This window comes from Falco punctatus, assembly GCF_963210335.1.
Source record: "Falco punctatus genome assembly, chromosome: 4".
Taxonomy (NCBI): domain Eukaryota; kingdom Metazoa; phylum Chordata; class Aves; order Falconiformes; family Falconidae; genus Falco; species Falco punctatus.
The window spans coordinates 36,500,362-36,516,140 of record NC_137583.1 but is presented as its reverse complement, the minus strand read 5'-3'; the positions used below and the strand labels follow the sequence as shown (position 1 = coordinate 36,516,140).

The window sequence follows — 15,779 nt, the reverse complement described above, 5'->3', positions numbered from 1 at the left end:
TCCTCTGATTGCATCTTCCGTTGTGAGAAGAGCAATCACAGGCAAACACCAAGCCCTGATAACAGCATCTCTTTAGGATTAGAACTTACTGCTGGCTGGGGAGTGTGGGAAGACTTGATAGAAGGTTGTTGGTTCATTCTTTCCCTTTGTGCACACGAACCATGTTAAACGCAGAGCAAGAGCTTTGCTCACTGGCAGGTAACCTAGCTGTTTCTTGTCTTGCACGTGCCTTGCAGTAGGTATTTGGGTTCAGTGAGTCTTTAATACATTTGTGAATGTGTTGTGTGTGCGTACCTATGCTTGCTTATGTGCATTTTATGTACACAATGTGATTATAACCTGTAAGAAGAGAGTGGAACAAACCTGTAGTACGATAGGAAATATTGTTTCCCTGTTGTGCAGTATCTTTTACATGAGATTGACTGAGATTTTGGTGGCTTTATAGTCCATTTTTTATGAGAGCTAATGGCTGAAATATTATAATTCAAACAAGTAACACATGCTTTGTTACCGCGAGGGTCTGTAGCATCACCTCTTAGCCTCTCCATCATCCCTGGACCTACTGGCAGGGTCAGTACAATCCAATCGGATCTTACCCACCTGTGTTGGAAACTTTGAAGCAGAGACTGGTGCCCCTGCAGGACAGGAAAAGATGCACCAGACTAGCACGTCCCAAGGCATTTTCATGTTTTGGGCTTCAGTGTCCAGCTGACTTGAGGGGAAGAGGTCTCCTCTGGCAGTGGTTTTCAAGTGAGGAAAGAAAATGGCAAGTGTCCTGAATGGAGGTGTGATGGAAGAAGTTTGCAGCAGGGACCTGCGTTTTTGTTGCTGTATGTTGGAAATAAGAAAAACAGGGAGGGAAAAGTATCTTAAAAATCTAATGTAAACAGTGAAGGTTAACAGGTTACATAGGGAAAACATGCAGTATGTGCAATGGGATGTGCACAAAGTTAGCAAAGAGAAAACCAGGAAATTAATCTCATTCATTTAGTGTAACTGTTTCTTTGGGTGATGTGTGGATCCGCATCCTGTTTCAGTTGGTTCATACCTGAGACAAGTCTATTGATTTAAAAGTGTTTGTTTACATCTTAGATGATAATGGTTATGTTTGGTAAATGTTCAAAAGAAAAAAAAAAAAGTCAGACTCTTCTCAAGTCCATATTTTGCAGGTTTTTTGCTTTTTACCCCAATAAATGACATTTCCTTTTACTGTCTAACTAGACGTCTTTCTCTGCCCTGGTGTTTGTATGGACTGATTAGAAGTATTGATATACTTTTAACTGCTATCAAAGCAAGGAAACTTGTCCATTTTATTCCTTTAGATTTTCTACTAATGCCATCTTTTTTGTTTTCTCCACTGTTAACATTGGGAGGGTTATGCTTCCGTAGTCTATCTATTCTTATTGTGCTGTGAGTTCAAGAATGTTCTTGCAGAACCTGGTTATATTTTCATCTTAATGTCACCAGTGAGTCAGTTCAGCACACGTTCTTATTACAGTATTACTCTAGACTTTTTATATTTAGTAAAACCCCCTGAATTCTCTTTGAATTTTCTGTACAAAAATAATCCATAAAGGTCTTCAACAGACACCGTACAAAGAAAAATGTGTCTATGGGAATACAGTTTATTCCTGTTGCCTATCTATACTGCTGTAGGTTTTTGACCAACACTTTATAGAGGAAATGAGAAGCTCTTTTGCTAATTTCCCTTTTATTTTCTGTTGATAATGACTGAAACATTTATCAGCTTGTCACTAAAATAATATGTATGGTAGGAGTACAAATATTTTCTACAAGATATTCGGTCTATTACTTTAGAACAACAGATAGAGGAACAAAGCTTGTTCTTTTACGGTCTGATTCTTTCTGAAGCAATTTCAGAATTCATGGAATGTTTGAACACGAACATTGAACAAATATTTGTGCTTTCTAAATCACAGTTAAACAGGTATTTACTTGATGTTATTATTTTCCATAAAAATGTCATGAGGTACTAATGTAAAAATCCATTAATAGTAGATAACACAAGAGGTTTAAACATATTAGAGCCAGAAAAAATGTACTGGGATTAGTCTGTACAGCTTGCCTATAATTCTGGTTTAGACCGCAATTTTAAGGAAGGGCACTGATCTATCATTATAACCTCTGGTTGTGTTTTATGCTCTGCACAAATTGCCTCTGAGACACACTTAGATATGGAACACAGACCATGAAGTTGGCAAACACTTTAACAGCTTGGCATTGGTTCCAAAAGTCTGCAAAACTATTGTTAATACTGTGAGTATTTTGACACAGAGAAGTTAATGCACTGTAAATTATGTTATAAATTTACATTACCATGGCTATTTTGCACTAACTGTCTGTATGGACACTCATGGATTTGCATGGATAGCTAATATTAATTATATTTGGTACAGATTTGCAGCACACTGTTTTAAAGCAACTCTTGTAGCCATGAAGTTGTTGTCAGGTCGCTTTGCCTGGACTCAGCCGTTCCAGAGGGGCTACCAAATGCAGCTGCTTCAAGCTGCAAAATCCACAGCGTAGAATGTTCCTATCGTCTCCTTTACATACCTTTCTATAATACCTATTTCAGGGAACATCTCACTGATGACATAGTCTATATCCTCCTGTATGACTATTTTATACTTGCTTTACTTACTGCCCACTGAATTACTGAGTAATTCCAGCTTGCTTCCATTCTTACCATCTAGTATTCAAAATGCAAAACTGTCAGCCAGATTAATTAGATGCATTGATCTCATGTATGTTACTGTCTTCCATTTGAATAAACTGCTTTTAGCAGTTTGTCTAAAAAATAAAATGCCATGCCTTGTGACAAGATAACAGTAATTAATTTCAAATTAATGGCAATCCATTAGCAATACTAATTCTAAATACTAATATACAAATGCATTATCAATGAACATAATTTACCCCTGGTAAATCAAGACATACAAGAAAGAAAATCCCCCATATATATTTTGACCGGAAACATTTTTTTTAGAATATCAGTCTACCTCTGTCTGTCAAACTCATAATTTACGTTGTGTCCAGAAAGACTTGTAAATTCTGCCTGTTTTGAACAAATGGGAATGATCTCTGCAATTCCAAACTTGTGAAGTCTTTGGAAATGCTCTGGAGTCATTATGCTTAATAAAGCTGATATTAATGGGGCAGAATAGATATTAATAGGATAGAGCAAGGTCAAACTTACTTAGCATAAAATTTGAGTGTTTTGTAGTGCATTATAATGGATTGAGTTGTATTAGTCCCCAGGCATCCTCAAACTGGAATGCAATGGCATTCTCAAACCTTGAATAATATTCTTGTTCTATACAGATGCTGAATTTCATCATAACTTGCTCTTATGAGGCATATAGTCCAATTCCAATTTCCAGTGTAGACTGATTGGGGATGCAACAGAAATCTTTACAGATATGTAAATGAACCTCTTGCCCTTCATAGGAGAAGCTCATCCCTCTGACAGTACAAGGTGGATGTTCAGGGGTGATGCAAACGGGATGTACTCAACCTAGTGAGATTTTGATTTCTAAAAGCAGCTGTCACCCTGTGTACTGGCCACAGGCAGGTCCGATAGGCTGGTTTGGCTCACACTGCTGTGTTGAACTTGCAGATGTTTAAAGATACGAAGGGAAAAACTGCCCCACTGCTAACTGGGAGGTACTGTTGGTTCTTATTTATTTATTTATCCTGCAAATATGAATAGAGATCACTGATTTAAAAACAGACTGGTTGAGAGTAGATGCTGCAAAGGGCAAAGAGTTGTTCGTGTTTGTGTTTTTCTTATCTAATCCTCTCCAGCATCCTCTGGATTATGGATAAATTCTCTGTGAAATCAATGAAACTGATAATAGTGTCATGTAGATGTAGCTGTAGATATACTATTTAATAACCATTGATTGAAATGGGCAATTTCAAGCCCATTTTTCTTTGCTGTGAATGGCTTAAACACTGAGGTAAATGAGAAAGAAATGTATTTTTTTATTTGTAGGAAGGAAAACACTCCTCTTGGCAGAGTTGCCAAGCATGCAGCCATTAAAGAACTGAAGGTGCTTCTTGCCCTGTATATGGGTAGGCTGCAGAGTTAAGTTCCTGTTAAGGTATCGTGGGCCTTGCTTAGCAAGCACATTAAAGCCTATTTAATGAATTAATAGAACAAGCCAGAGTTAGTTTTCACCTGTTAGTGATACCTTTTAGTTATAAGAACAAATCTGAAGATAAAAGAAAATATTGAGGAAAACCTTTTTTGGCAAATGGTACTTTTTTAATAGCAAAAAACAAAATGGAAGAATAGTATGTTTGTTCGCATGCTCGTTTACTTGTTCTCTCAGTTAAAGCTTTAGCTTTTGGGAGTAGGTTTTCCTTGTATTGTTTTGGCCCTTCCGGTTCGATTACTCCAATTTCATATTGGCACCAATTACTATACTGACCTGAGCTTTATGGGGCAAAACTAATTCTAAATCTTAACCTATATGGCAAAGGTTGAACCAATTTGAATCCAAACGTGATACAAATCACTCCATCTAAGTGCACCACAGGCATTAACAGTATTTGACGTGCTCCAGAGGTCTATTTCAAAAGCTGCACCATGAATCGAACGCCTTCCCAGCGATGCTGCCTGGAGGCAGCACCTGATCCCAGAATGGCTGGGCTCTGTCCGCAGCACATGCCTGGGAAATGGCTGGGGCTGACAGGGTGGGGGGAGCTGAAACAGTTGGAGCATATAAAATTCTCTTTGAAAATTCAGTTGTTTGGGCATCCAGTTCACTTGGTCTCATGTCAGGCATCATGTTGACTTCCCCCTCCCACCCCCCACCCCCCGCCCCCTTCCCTTTTTCTTTTAAAAGTACATGCAAAGCTTGTAATAGTTTCTGATTTTTCCTGTATGAGTAAAAGTTCAGTGTCAAACTGCCAAAGGTTGCAGAGTCCTGAAGGGCCTGGGAGGCAAACAGGCAGCTGGATAACAGTGGGACCTAGAAGAAGAGGGAGCTGCCTCTCTTCAGTGCCTCTTGCACTTCATTCCAGTGGTACCTGCGAGCTTTCCATACCAAAACTGCAGAAGTTCAGGTGGGTCGGGATGCCTGTTAGTCCTGAAGCAGGTTAAGACTGCTCTCTCTGGGGTGCTTCCATGGAGCTCTCAGAGGTGAGCGGAATGTGCCACTGAGTCAGCCGCAGCAGTGATATATTTAAAGTAGTCACTGAAGTCAGTGGGAATATATACAGAAATTCATCTGTAAGAGAGTGCTGGAAAGGGAAGTGTCAGGCAGTTCAGTTCATGCTTTGGAGAGTGGAGTGGCTGGGAAAACGTAAAGGGAATTGGGAGAAAACAATGTATCCCTGGAGAGCTTTTTGTGAGAAGGCAGAATCCAGGAAAACGAGCCGGGAGAGGGAGAGGCAGTGTATTTTACAGGCCTGTAAACTTTGGATGACACCTCTGGTTTAATCTTAAATAAGCTTTTGCTTTCTATTCGGTCTGCTCACTCCGAAAAGCCAGTTGTATATGTTTATATTTATTCTCTGGAGTAGGTATGTATCTTTTTCTGACTGTTTCATGCCTCTGATTATGTCCTCCAAGATACTGAACAAGTGTAGGATCCTGATGATACTACATTTTTACTGATTCGAAAATGAATTGGGAACTAAAGATCTCATTCCTCCATCTTTCACCAAGTGCTACTTGAGCTGTCAGTGTGATTTTTTTTTTTTTGGCCAGCCCAACTGATCATTAAGCATAGAGTTTCTCTCTCATTCTGAAAGCCAGATGATTGTGTATGATTTACTCATTTATGTTTTTAAAAACTGCTTCAGCTTTTTGTTTACAGACCTTTTAAACAGCAGTGAAACACACAATCATATCTTTCTCAGATTTTTTTTCTAGTTAATCAAGAGTAGCAGAAGAAAGAAACAAACAAAGAAAACCACGTAACTGGAAGCCCGCAGTTGCTCTTTGTTAGTAAAAGAAATAAAGAACTTCTTACTTTAAAGTAAGACATGGTATCAAAACACACATAATATTAATGGATACTTCTTTAAAGTTTCTTTTAAAAGATATCTTTTCTGTTAATTCTCAAGGAAAGAAGTATTACTTTACTATAGCTGTTTTTTCCCCCTACAGTGTTAACACTCCTATCCTGAAATACGTATATGGTATCATGCAGAACCATGGGCTTATGTTTGGAAATACTAAACTCTGACTACAGCTGGCTAGTCATACTATGCTATCCTTAGCTTCAGGTTTGCTTTTCAAGTATGTATTTTTCCCCCCCTTTTTAGAAAGTCAATTCTGTAAAGATTTGCCTAAAACTGCCATTGGCAGGTGTGAGGGGCATCCAGAAAAATAAGGGCTAAAATAACCCCAGAGCTCACTGATGATGCAGGTTTTGAACACCAGGCACAGCAAGGATGTGTGGGTTCAAATGGCTTTGTGGGAACAGCAAATTCTCTAAAATGGAAGTGAGATGATAATGATGGCTGATTTCTAGTCTCCTGAAGCTGATGGAGGATATGAATCAAATTGGGCCTAGTTTATAAAATGAGCCCTTAGAAGAAAATTATAATCAAACTTTTCAAAGTGGTTATAATCACTGAGGAAAGGGGTAAAAAGCTGTTGAAATCATCCAGCTGTAGGCACTGTGAAGCCTTTAACCAAATCCAAGACTGGTTATTCCCGTTTCTCACATTTTCACCTTATGATTAGGTCTGTAGTTTCTTTCAGGATGAATGTTAGCCATCTTGTTATACTTATTTAATTAAGATGTTTCTGAAGTCAAACATCTCAGTTTTTAAATGCGCATAAATACATGTGTAATGGAAAGCACACAGCAGTAAAATGATGAATGTTGGAAGTAGGAAGGATCTGTTATCAAAGATGACAGACCCCTGGCAAGACCTTAGCCAGCTGTTCAGCTTTGGTGTCATTGCAGAATCCCGCTTTGCCCTGAGGCAGGAACAGCAGTGAGGGCTGGGCTGGGCTGGGCTGGAGTGCTGCAAGCTGCGATGAGACCTGTGTGTGAGTCCAGGGCTATGTACAACAAAAACATCCTCCAAATGCGTGGGTTTCTACACGTCTGCTTGAGGTAAATACCCAAGGAAGGAGACAGCTGTTGCGAGCAGATGAGGAAACTGTTGCTGATATATCAGATTTCTGAAAACCTGAAGCCCTTTGTAGAGATTAGGAGGACTGAACAGTTTTTTTGCTATTTTACATGGCAATTCACTGTGGAAAAGCAAAAGAATTACTAATTGAATTCTCTGCCAGCCACAAGGACATTCTCTGTGTTAATGCTCAACTTGTATTGCCAACAACATGAAGGACTGCGAGGAAGATATGTGTCAAATGATACCAGGGTATGATGGATTACCACTGTCAGACTTGTATGGAGTTTCAGGTGCTCCAGCAGTGACCTGTAGACACTGAGTGGCATTGCTGCTGTTTTGCTTAGGTAATTTGGTACTGGAGGTAACATTTGTTGATGAAAGTGAATTATCTAGTTGAAATTAAACCCATTAACATTTGGAAATGAATAAATACAATTAGAAACATGTTCTGAAGCATCAGTGTACTAGGTTTTCCTCAAGGAAGATGACTCTTTCTAATGGGAAATGCTTATTTCTCACGAACTTAAAACTTCAGTTCCAGGCCATCAAAAATTTTTTGAATGAGATGATGATGAGAAGGTGCAAGGTAGAGCCTTGGAGATAAGAGAACAGAGAGAAAAAGAAAAGACAGTATTTGACAGAAGAGTGAATAGTCTTAAGAGGAGTATGCAGTGTAAAGGAAAAGCCAGAATGAACAAGCTTAACATAAGAATAGGAAATAATCTGTGTGTATTCAAAAAACTAAATTTATTTTCCTTTAAATTGTATCGGATGGTTTGTCGAACAAATTATTTGGTAAGAACACCCCTTATGAAAGAACCATAACTCTTTTCATAAGCGATAGCTTTTATCATTTCATTGATTCAGGAAATTGGAGTAAATATTTTTTCTCATTAGCATATTGTGTAGATGACTTTAGAAGAGGTTGAAAGCTGTTTACTATTTCATGCCCAATATGAGGTAGTCTGTCTCTTCAGAAAAAGGATCTAATTAATCTGTGAGGGCTGAGAAACAGGCAGTGAGTAGCGTGTTATTTTCAGAGCTCAGAAGCAAGTCAGCTCAAGTTTGGAGTCTGAAAGAATAAAGATATTCTGCCTACGTGTATAATCAGTACCTTGTGGCTGTAGTAGGTGTACTGATGTACATGAAGTCAGAAGGCTGAGGACAGCAACAGTTGGAGAGTGTTTGGTGGTAAAGAAACACAAGACCAGCTAACATCATTGCTGTGGTAGCCACCTTGGCTCAGCTGTGGAAGCGTTAGGGATAAATGATGCTTATCCATCCAGTGCCTTGGGCCTGATTTTTAGGTTTTTCTTTAAGTAAGTCCTTTCAAATAGACTTTCCCAGGTGTAAGCTGTATAAAGGAAGAAATCAGTTGTACTGGTTTATTGCTTCTCTTATTCAGGTTTTTCATATGCTTGCAGTTATGTTTTTTTTTTATTATAGAAGCGACTTAGGCATGGATGTTGATTTGGACACAGTGTATTTGCAGCTAATACTAACTCAGATGTAAAATCCTGAAATAGCCTCTGTATCTGTCTAAAACTATAAAAGAAGCCCTAAACAACCCCTAACCGCCACTCCCTCCCCCAGATCTTCTTTTGGGCAGTAGATTGTCTTTAACTGATGTGAAACCACACTTCTGTTGTTTTTTTAGACTGAGATATTTTTTTCTCAATAGCTCATGCTTATATATCTATTTGCTTATTTAAATGAGTAGTTTGGTATTCTGTATTCCATGGTAAAAAACGTTTCACTATTGTTGCAGAATAATAATTTCTCATAGTATGACATGGGGTTCCTCTGAGGGATTTCGAAGACTAAAAATCAATCTAAAATACTACTGACACTCCTTTTCAGGTATTCATTAATTTTACCAAAGCTAATTTTGAGTTGAAAAGTGAGATGAAAGATCAAGTAGAGAGATGAGATAATTTTAATATGAAGAAGGTGAGACCATGATTTTGGAATAGCAGCAGATAAAGCAGTGCTCCCTTAGATCTAATAGTATGGTATATGGGGCGTATGAAGGAAACTAAGCAATGGCCAGGAATACCCTGATTCAGTGGAACCACTGTCTGGTGCTGCTGTTCAGTTTTATAAAGCTCAGCAGTGCTATTGAAGGTGTGTGCTGGTGTCGTTTCTAATCACACAATGCTGTTGAAAAGGCACGAGTGTCTCAAAACTGCGTGAAGAAGAGACTGTTCCTAAAAGGGACTGCAAGTCCTGAGCAGTTCATTATTTAAGATTCATCAATATTAACAGCAGAGTCCGGAAAGTTCATTATTCACCTCACTTTCAGTCAGACCTGTGTGTTAGTATGAGCAAATTAACATTTGCTCCCTGTTCATTGTGATTAATGGGGTCGCTAATTCCTGTGATCCCTTTGGTGCCAGTTAGCCAAGGCTGTGCTGGCCTTTGAGACAGCTTGCTGGACCTTTGGACAAGAGAGAAGTATACAGTTTTTGTTGTACTCATTTATATTGTTTGAAACGGTAATTTAATTATTTTTTCAGTATATTTAAACATCTACAGAGGAGGTCCTCTACTGATATAACCATGTAGCGACATCACCTCTAAGATATGTTAGTCCTTTGTTCCTCGCATTTGGAGACTCAGTGTCATCTGCATTACAGGTGAAGGAGCTGCGGCAGGCATCCGTCAGTTAATGCCATTTGTCATTTTAAAGTACTCTGCCGTCTTAGACCTTGGCTTGTTGCCTTCTCTTTGCCACCATCTAGCACACTCCACCTCACCATGTGAAACAAGCAGTGACAGAGGGATGAGGGCCAGTTTCTGTTTGTACGAAGAAATGAAATCTTGGCAGCTCTTCAATGAACTGCTCTGGAAAGCAATCACAGGGCATTTCTTTCAAGACCCAATTTTTGCCACCGCTGTGCTGAGCAGTAAATTTCCCTGAACCCGGGTAACCTGACAGATTTACACGGAGCAGACCTAGTTGATAAAAGTGAGGATAAAACACTTCCTTGGGGACTGTTCACATAACCTGTCCTGGGTAGATGAAATAACCTGTGTGTGGTCCTGCCTCTCGTGCTGCACTAATGATAAAGGTCATTGGAGTCACAGGACAGGTAGGAAAACAAAGCAGCAATCAAGCTTACCAGGCAGCAACTCTATTGCAAGATTGTCCTGTTTCGGTGGCTTTTTGTTATAGAGGAATGTGTGACATAATGCAATAAAATAAAGCAGCCAAGCCATAACCAAGGCAGCTTTACTACTTCTACGGCTTCTAACTGTGCCTGGGTTTACAAAGGTAGAGACAGAATGGAAAGAATATCAAAACCATGGTTTCAAAAATAGGACTGTGTTTCAAATGCACATAGTATTTAGAAGAATTTTGTATGTTGTCTTTGTCTGATTTTTATATTCTCCAGTACTGGTGTATACACATAGGTACAGTGTCAATTCTCCAATTCTTTTAGTAATACAGATAGTATTACCTTGAAGGCTTTTTCTTCTGACTTTTACTTAAAAATGGACTGCGGGTGATACAGTGTTTACAACAATTAATATTTCTATATATGCGTATTAATGCTGAGGTACCTAAATTCAACTTATACTATAGCATCTATTTTTTTCTGGTAATGTGCCTGTTTATGTCTTGTATTGAGTACTGCAGCTGTAGGTACTGACCTACCATGTTTGTACAAGTTTTTCTTTATTATCTTGAAAATTTGTGCTATATTAAAAAGGCTTTAAGTAAAAATAACTACTTAGATTTCTATGAGAGTATTTTAAGAGGATATTATTTATAGTGACTATTAGCTTTTTGCCAGTTCATCTCCAAATTATTGTTTGCTGAGGAAAAGCAAATGTGAAGCAGCTGTGAAAACTTCAGACTACAGGTTTGCTACCCTGAAAGAGCATAATCCTCCCAGCTGCATTTTTCTCTTTGTTGGCTTTGTGTGCATAGTTATTTTGGCTAGAACTATGGAAAAGAGATACATACATCTATGTTTTCCTTACTTATCTTTGTAACACAAATGGTAGGTGGGAAACTCAGTTGTAGGAGTTTTTCCTTCATCTTTTCTGTATTCTCTCAAGAACAAATTTTGATTTTTTTAAAAGGGGAAAAGTGTTCACTTACAAAACTGGAAGTGGCTATTCTCTCTTAATCTACAATGAAACAAAAAGGTATTTAGAGCCGAAAGTTTTAACTTGGGGGGGAGGGGCAAATGGATGTGTCTGAATTATGTACTTGGCAGATTGTGGCAAGGCTGACAGGCAGATTCTCTGTGGCATAATTTTATTGAACTGTTTTCAGTGAAGAAGCTGGTTCTCTATGTTTACTGTCTTGGCAGAAATTAGTCTGTACATTATCAGTAATAGAAATAGAAAAAAGGCTCTGCAGCTGGTAGCATTTTCTAAGAATGGTAGGGGAAAGCTAGGCACATTTTCAGGAATCTTTACTAAAATTGCTGCACTTCTGCCAAAAACAGGTACTAAAGGTTCTGCACATCTCCAGTGGCAATGGCTGGACTGGCATGTTGTCCCTAATAATATCAGTTTGAACTGACATTCTGTGTAAGAAGTGATTCATTCTGTATTTAATTTTGATCATCTACATTATATTCATCGGATCTGAGAGGGGAAGATACATCTATTCAAAATGTAAGCAAATAAGTAACTTGGTGTTATTTATTTATACAGTTCAGATAAAACTCGAAGTCTAAAGATAAATTTGATCTTCTGTCTCCTGTTTATTGGTCTTGATTTTTAGAAGAATCCCATGCAGAGAAGGCTCCCTACTATGACTTCCAGCTGGGAGTTTACATTGTTCTTCAAATACCCATTTACTGTTTTTCCCATCAACTTACCTGGGATACTTTTGGAATGGGTACTTTCTTTATGGTTTAGTAAATTTCTTTTGGCCATCAGAGATAATTGCTAATAACACAATGTCAGTCAGGAGACATACAAGGAGGTTTGCCTGAACAACGAATTCAGAACTCAATCCAAGATATCCTTTTTTCGAGCAACATAATACAGTAACGCTCAGATGAGGTGATAGAAGAGCTAATTTGAGAAAATTATAAAAAGTATACCCATCCTTGAATCAGCTCTGTAGAAATGGGGCTTTTTTTGAGATTTCATGAGATAATAGCGTCACTTCTACAGATAAGTGTTGCACTTCTGGTAAGCTTTTGTGGTATTTCTCTATGTTCTATTGCTAAGGCCATGTCCTTGAAAATAGATTTTTTTCCTGGCATTAGGGCTCGCTGACTTTTCCTGCTTTCCATCTAATGTACAATTTTCTGTTTTGAAGTTCAGGGTGCTACATGCGATTCTCTCTAAATGATTATTGGACTGAGTGTAATACTGGCAATTTCCTACCTTTTCAGGACAGAAAAAATTTAAGAATTAATGAGTCTCTCAGTTGTAGGTTTCCCATCTCTTTTTCCATTGTGCTGGTATGTACTTCAGCTTCATAAACTTTATTTTTACGGCAAACTATTACAGTCATGTAGAGTTAAAATATGCAATTAATGAGGCTGTGCAATATTTTTCATTCAAGCAAAGTATTGTCTAGCAAAGTAATCACAGGCTCCCCGGTGCCTGCTCTATGCTGGAAGAGTGACACTGTTTTCTTTAGTGCCAGATGGCAGGTCAGTCGTAATCCATACTTGCCAAACATATACTGTGCAGTAATTTCCTTGGGCTGAATAGCTCATTCTGCAGGATGTGTCAGAGCCTGGATCTATGCACGTTAGCAGTGTTTTGCTCAAAATTTCATTAAAGCCCTACTGTACTGCTTGGTTCTGCATTCCCGATACAGTCATTAAAAGACAAGCAACTCAAGGGGCAGAACCTTGTTCACCCCTTATATCTACACCTGTCAATAGCATTTTATTACAGCACAGTGAAAACTGGACAGCAAGTAGACTATGAATTTATCAGCTGCTACAGGCAGTCCGCTACAGGCAGCTGCATGTCATTATTAGGGCAGTTATGTAGCTATAAGAACATTTCAGGATGTCTTGCCTTAGTGATGTGCCCGTGGCATGACTGACAGGGATATGCACGAGGCTGATGAGCCATTTTGATGGGGATGTTCTGACATCACCTACAGCAAATGTAATGAGAACTGTTGTTTCCTAGTAGCAAATAAAATTTGCAAAACCAGGGAGTAATAAAGAGAAGCTCAAAGACAGCTTTGTCAATTCCTTATAATAAAAAACTGTAATGCTTACTTCAAAATGGTTGAATCCCTAGCACCAGCCACTGGTTAGCTATGACTGGTGTTCTGTTCTGCCACTTCCAGAAAGAAGAAAACCAATTCATCATCTGGGGAAGATAATAACTATGCTATCTCAGGAAAGATTATGCTTTCTTTGTCAGGATAAATTTATTAAGCAGCGGAATATGTAACAGGCACAAAATCATACAAAATGCTAAGGAACAGGCACCCTTCCAACTCAGCAGTTGAGCAGAGGGAGGACGTTATTACTCTGCACCTTGTTGTTCTTATTTTGTGGTCTCCTCGTACTTCTGAAAGCACAGGTTTTCTGCACTGTGAGTAGACACCATTTACAGTCTGCAATTAAATGATCACTTCAACCAAATGTTAGGTGTCCCAATTCTTTAGTTTCTTTTTGGTTTGGGTTTTTTGTTTGGTGTTTTGTTTTGGTTTGGTTTTTTTAAGTCATGTTTCAAAGCAAAGTACTGGTGAATGTATGCCTCCTTCCTGTGCAGCTACAAGTTGCTTAAAGCATCCTGAAGCCTGCTGAGGTCAATGAGAAGATTCCTGTTGACTTCTTAGCTTTTGAACTAGGCTTTGACTGCACATATTTTTCATGGTATTTAAAGTTAGGAAGAAGCATCACACACTAGATCAGCTAAGATAAGTAACACAAACATTGATTTCTCTTGCTAATAGTTTTAGAGAGATTTAAATTAATTATTGTTTATTATTGAATACTTCAGGCTAGAACATTAATTAAATTAAATGTTCTCCTCCCACTAAAGCACCCAGAAGTAGAGAGAGCTCACCACTTATATATTCTGTCTCTTGTATTGATCTCCTGGGCACCCAGCATAGGTCCTCTGCGTTTCTTCCTGCTTCCACAGGGTGACTCCATAAAGTTATGTAGTAGCTGCCTAGGGCAAAAATTGATTTTTGTAGGTTTAGAGCCTGGTACAAAGGAGTCACGTATAACTGCTGCTAACATGTTTTGCAGAACTGAAAAGGCTGGTTATATTATTAAGCTGATTGACATTTAAAACACATGACCTATATTTGGTAACATTCCTATTGCATCCTACAGGACTTTTTCATCAGAAATTCCATCAAGCTTGAAAGCTTTTGATGTGCTGTGGATGAGCTGTCACAAGATCCAATAACACTGCAGGTGATATTCAAAGCCTGAATCATGCAATGAGCTCTGTACTTCATGGGATCTTCAGACGGTAAGTAGGTGTGGGTCCTGGTACAGTCCCGGCAGTATGCTTATTAGCAATAGCAGCAATGCTTCAGGCTCAAATATAAATCAATCTGGGTGATAGGATTTGCAGTTAAACAGGGACAATCCATTCCATACACAAAGTTTTCACGTACAGAAGCAAGTATGTAAGAGCAAGGCCACGGCCCAACAAACGTGAAGGATATCAGCCTAGTGGAACCAAAAGATAATGAGTGTTTGCACTTCATCCTATTTCATGGCATATCCCTGCCAGCAATACAGTAGTTTGATATTTGGAAAAAAGTTGAATCTCTGAGAATGCTTCATAAACATTTTTTCCTGTTTTTATTTGAAAAAAAGCATCTTTTGTTTTTCTCTGCTTGAGTTAAGTCAATAGGAAATCTGCCTGTGGTTTAATCAGTAAAGTAAGAAAAGGTGAAAGGAAGAATTTCATAGGATGTGGAAAACCCCTATGTGTTTGAAATGAAATAGTTTCAACATTTTTGGTAAGGTGGTGTTACCATCCCACCACTCAGACCTGCAATAACTGTACCCAGTATTAGGCTATAAGTGGAAGGCTAGTGTGCTTCACTAGTAGTAACACGGTGGAAAAAACAATCATTATCTTGTTCTACTTTATCACTCAAAAGTGTCCATGGACATCACATGGAATGACAGTATCAACTTACTTTTTTTCCCTCGAGATTATTATCTCCAAAACTCTGTTACTCTTCTGACTTCTAAACACAAAAACTGGTGTTCGTTTCCAGTCATTAAAGGACTTCATATAGTTATGCCCTAAGCTTCAGCTAATGTAATTACAGGTAAACAGCGGGAACCACAAACAAAATATTGTCTCTTTAACATCTCAGTGAATTATGCCACTATTTAATCACCTAATTTAAAATTAAGTTTATGATTCATAGAAGTAATAATGCACAACAGATGGATTGTTACTGCTGCTAAATGGTCAGATATGTAACATTCCTTCAGCTTGATATAAGGTTTATGGTTAGTCATGAGATGTTTGGTGAAAAATTAACAATACATTTATTATGGTTCCAGTAATAATGACATGGTACCGTTTTTCCGTGTTACAAGAAAAGTGGAGGGGTTTTAATCCTTTCTGAGAAGGCATAAATGTAAACTTGTAGAGAAACTAGATCATGCACATTTAATGGGATTTTGTATGGGGTTTAAGATCATTTTTTGCAGGTCTCCCCCCTTCAGATTTAA

The 15,779-nt window shown here is 38.4% G+C and overlaps 1 protein-coding gene across 1 annotated transcript in view; it reads left to right on the top strand.

Annotated features, from left to right (window-relative positions):
• ROGDI (rogdi atypical leucine zipper) overlaps positions 1–15,779 on the top strand; it is a 169,650-nt gene that overhangs the window by 117,945 nt on the left and 35,926 nt on the right. Inside the window, exon 12 of the transcript XR_013927523.1 lies at positions 14,409–14,550. The gene's annotated coding sequence lies outside the window, so the exon portion shown is untranslated. The remainder of the gene's footprint in view (positions 1–14,408; positions 14,551–15,779) is intronic.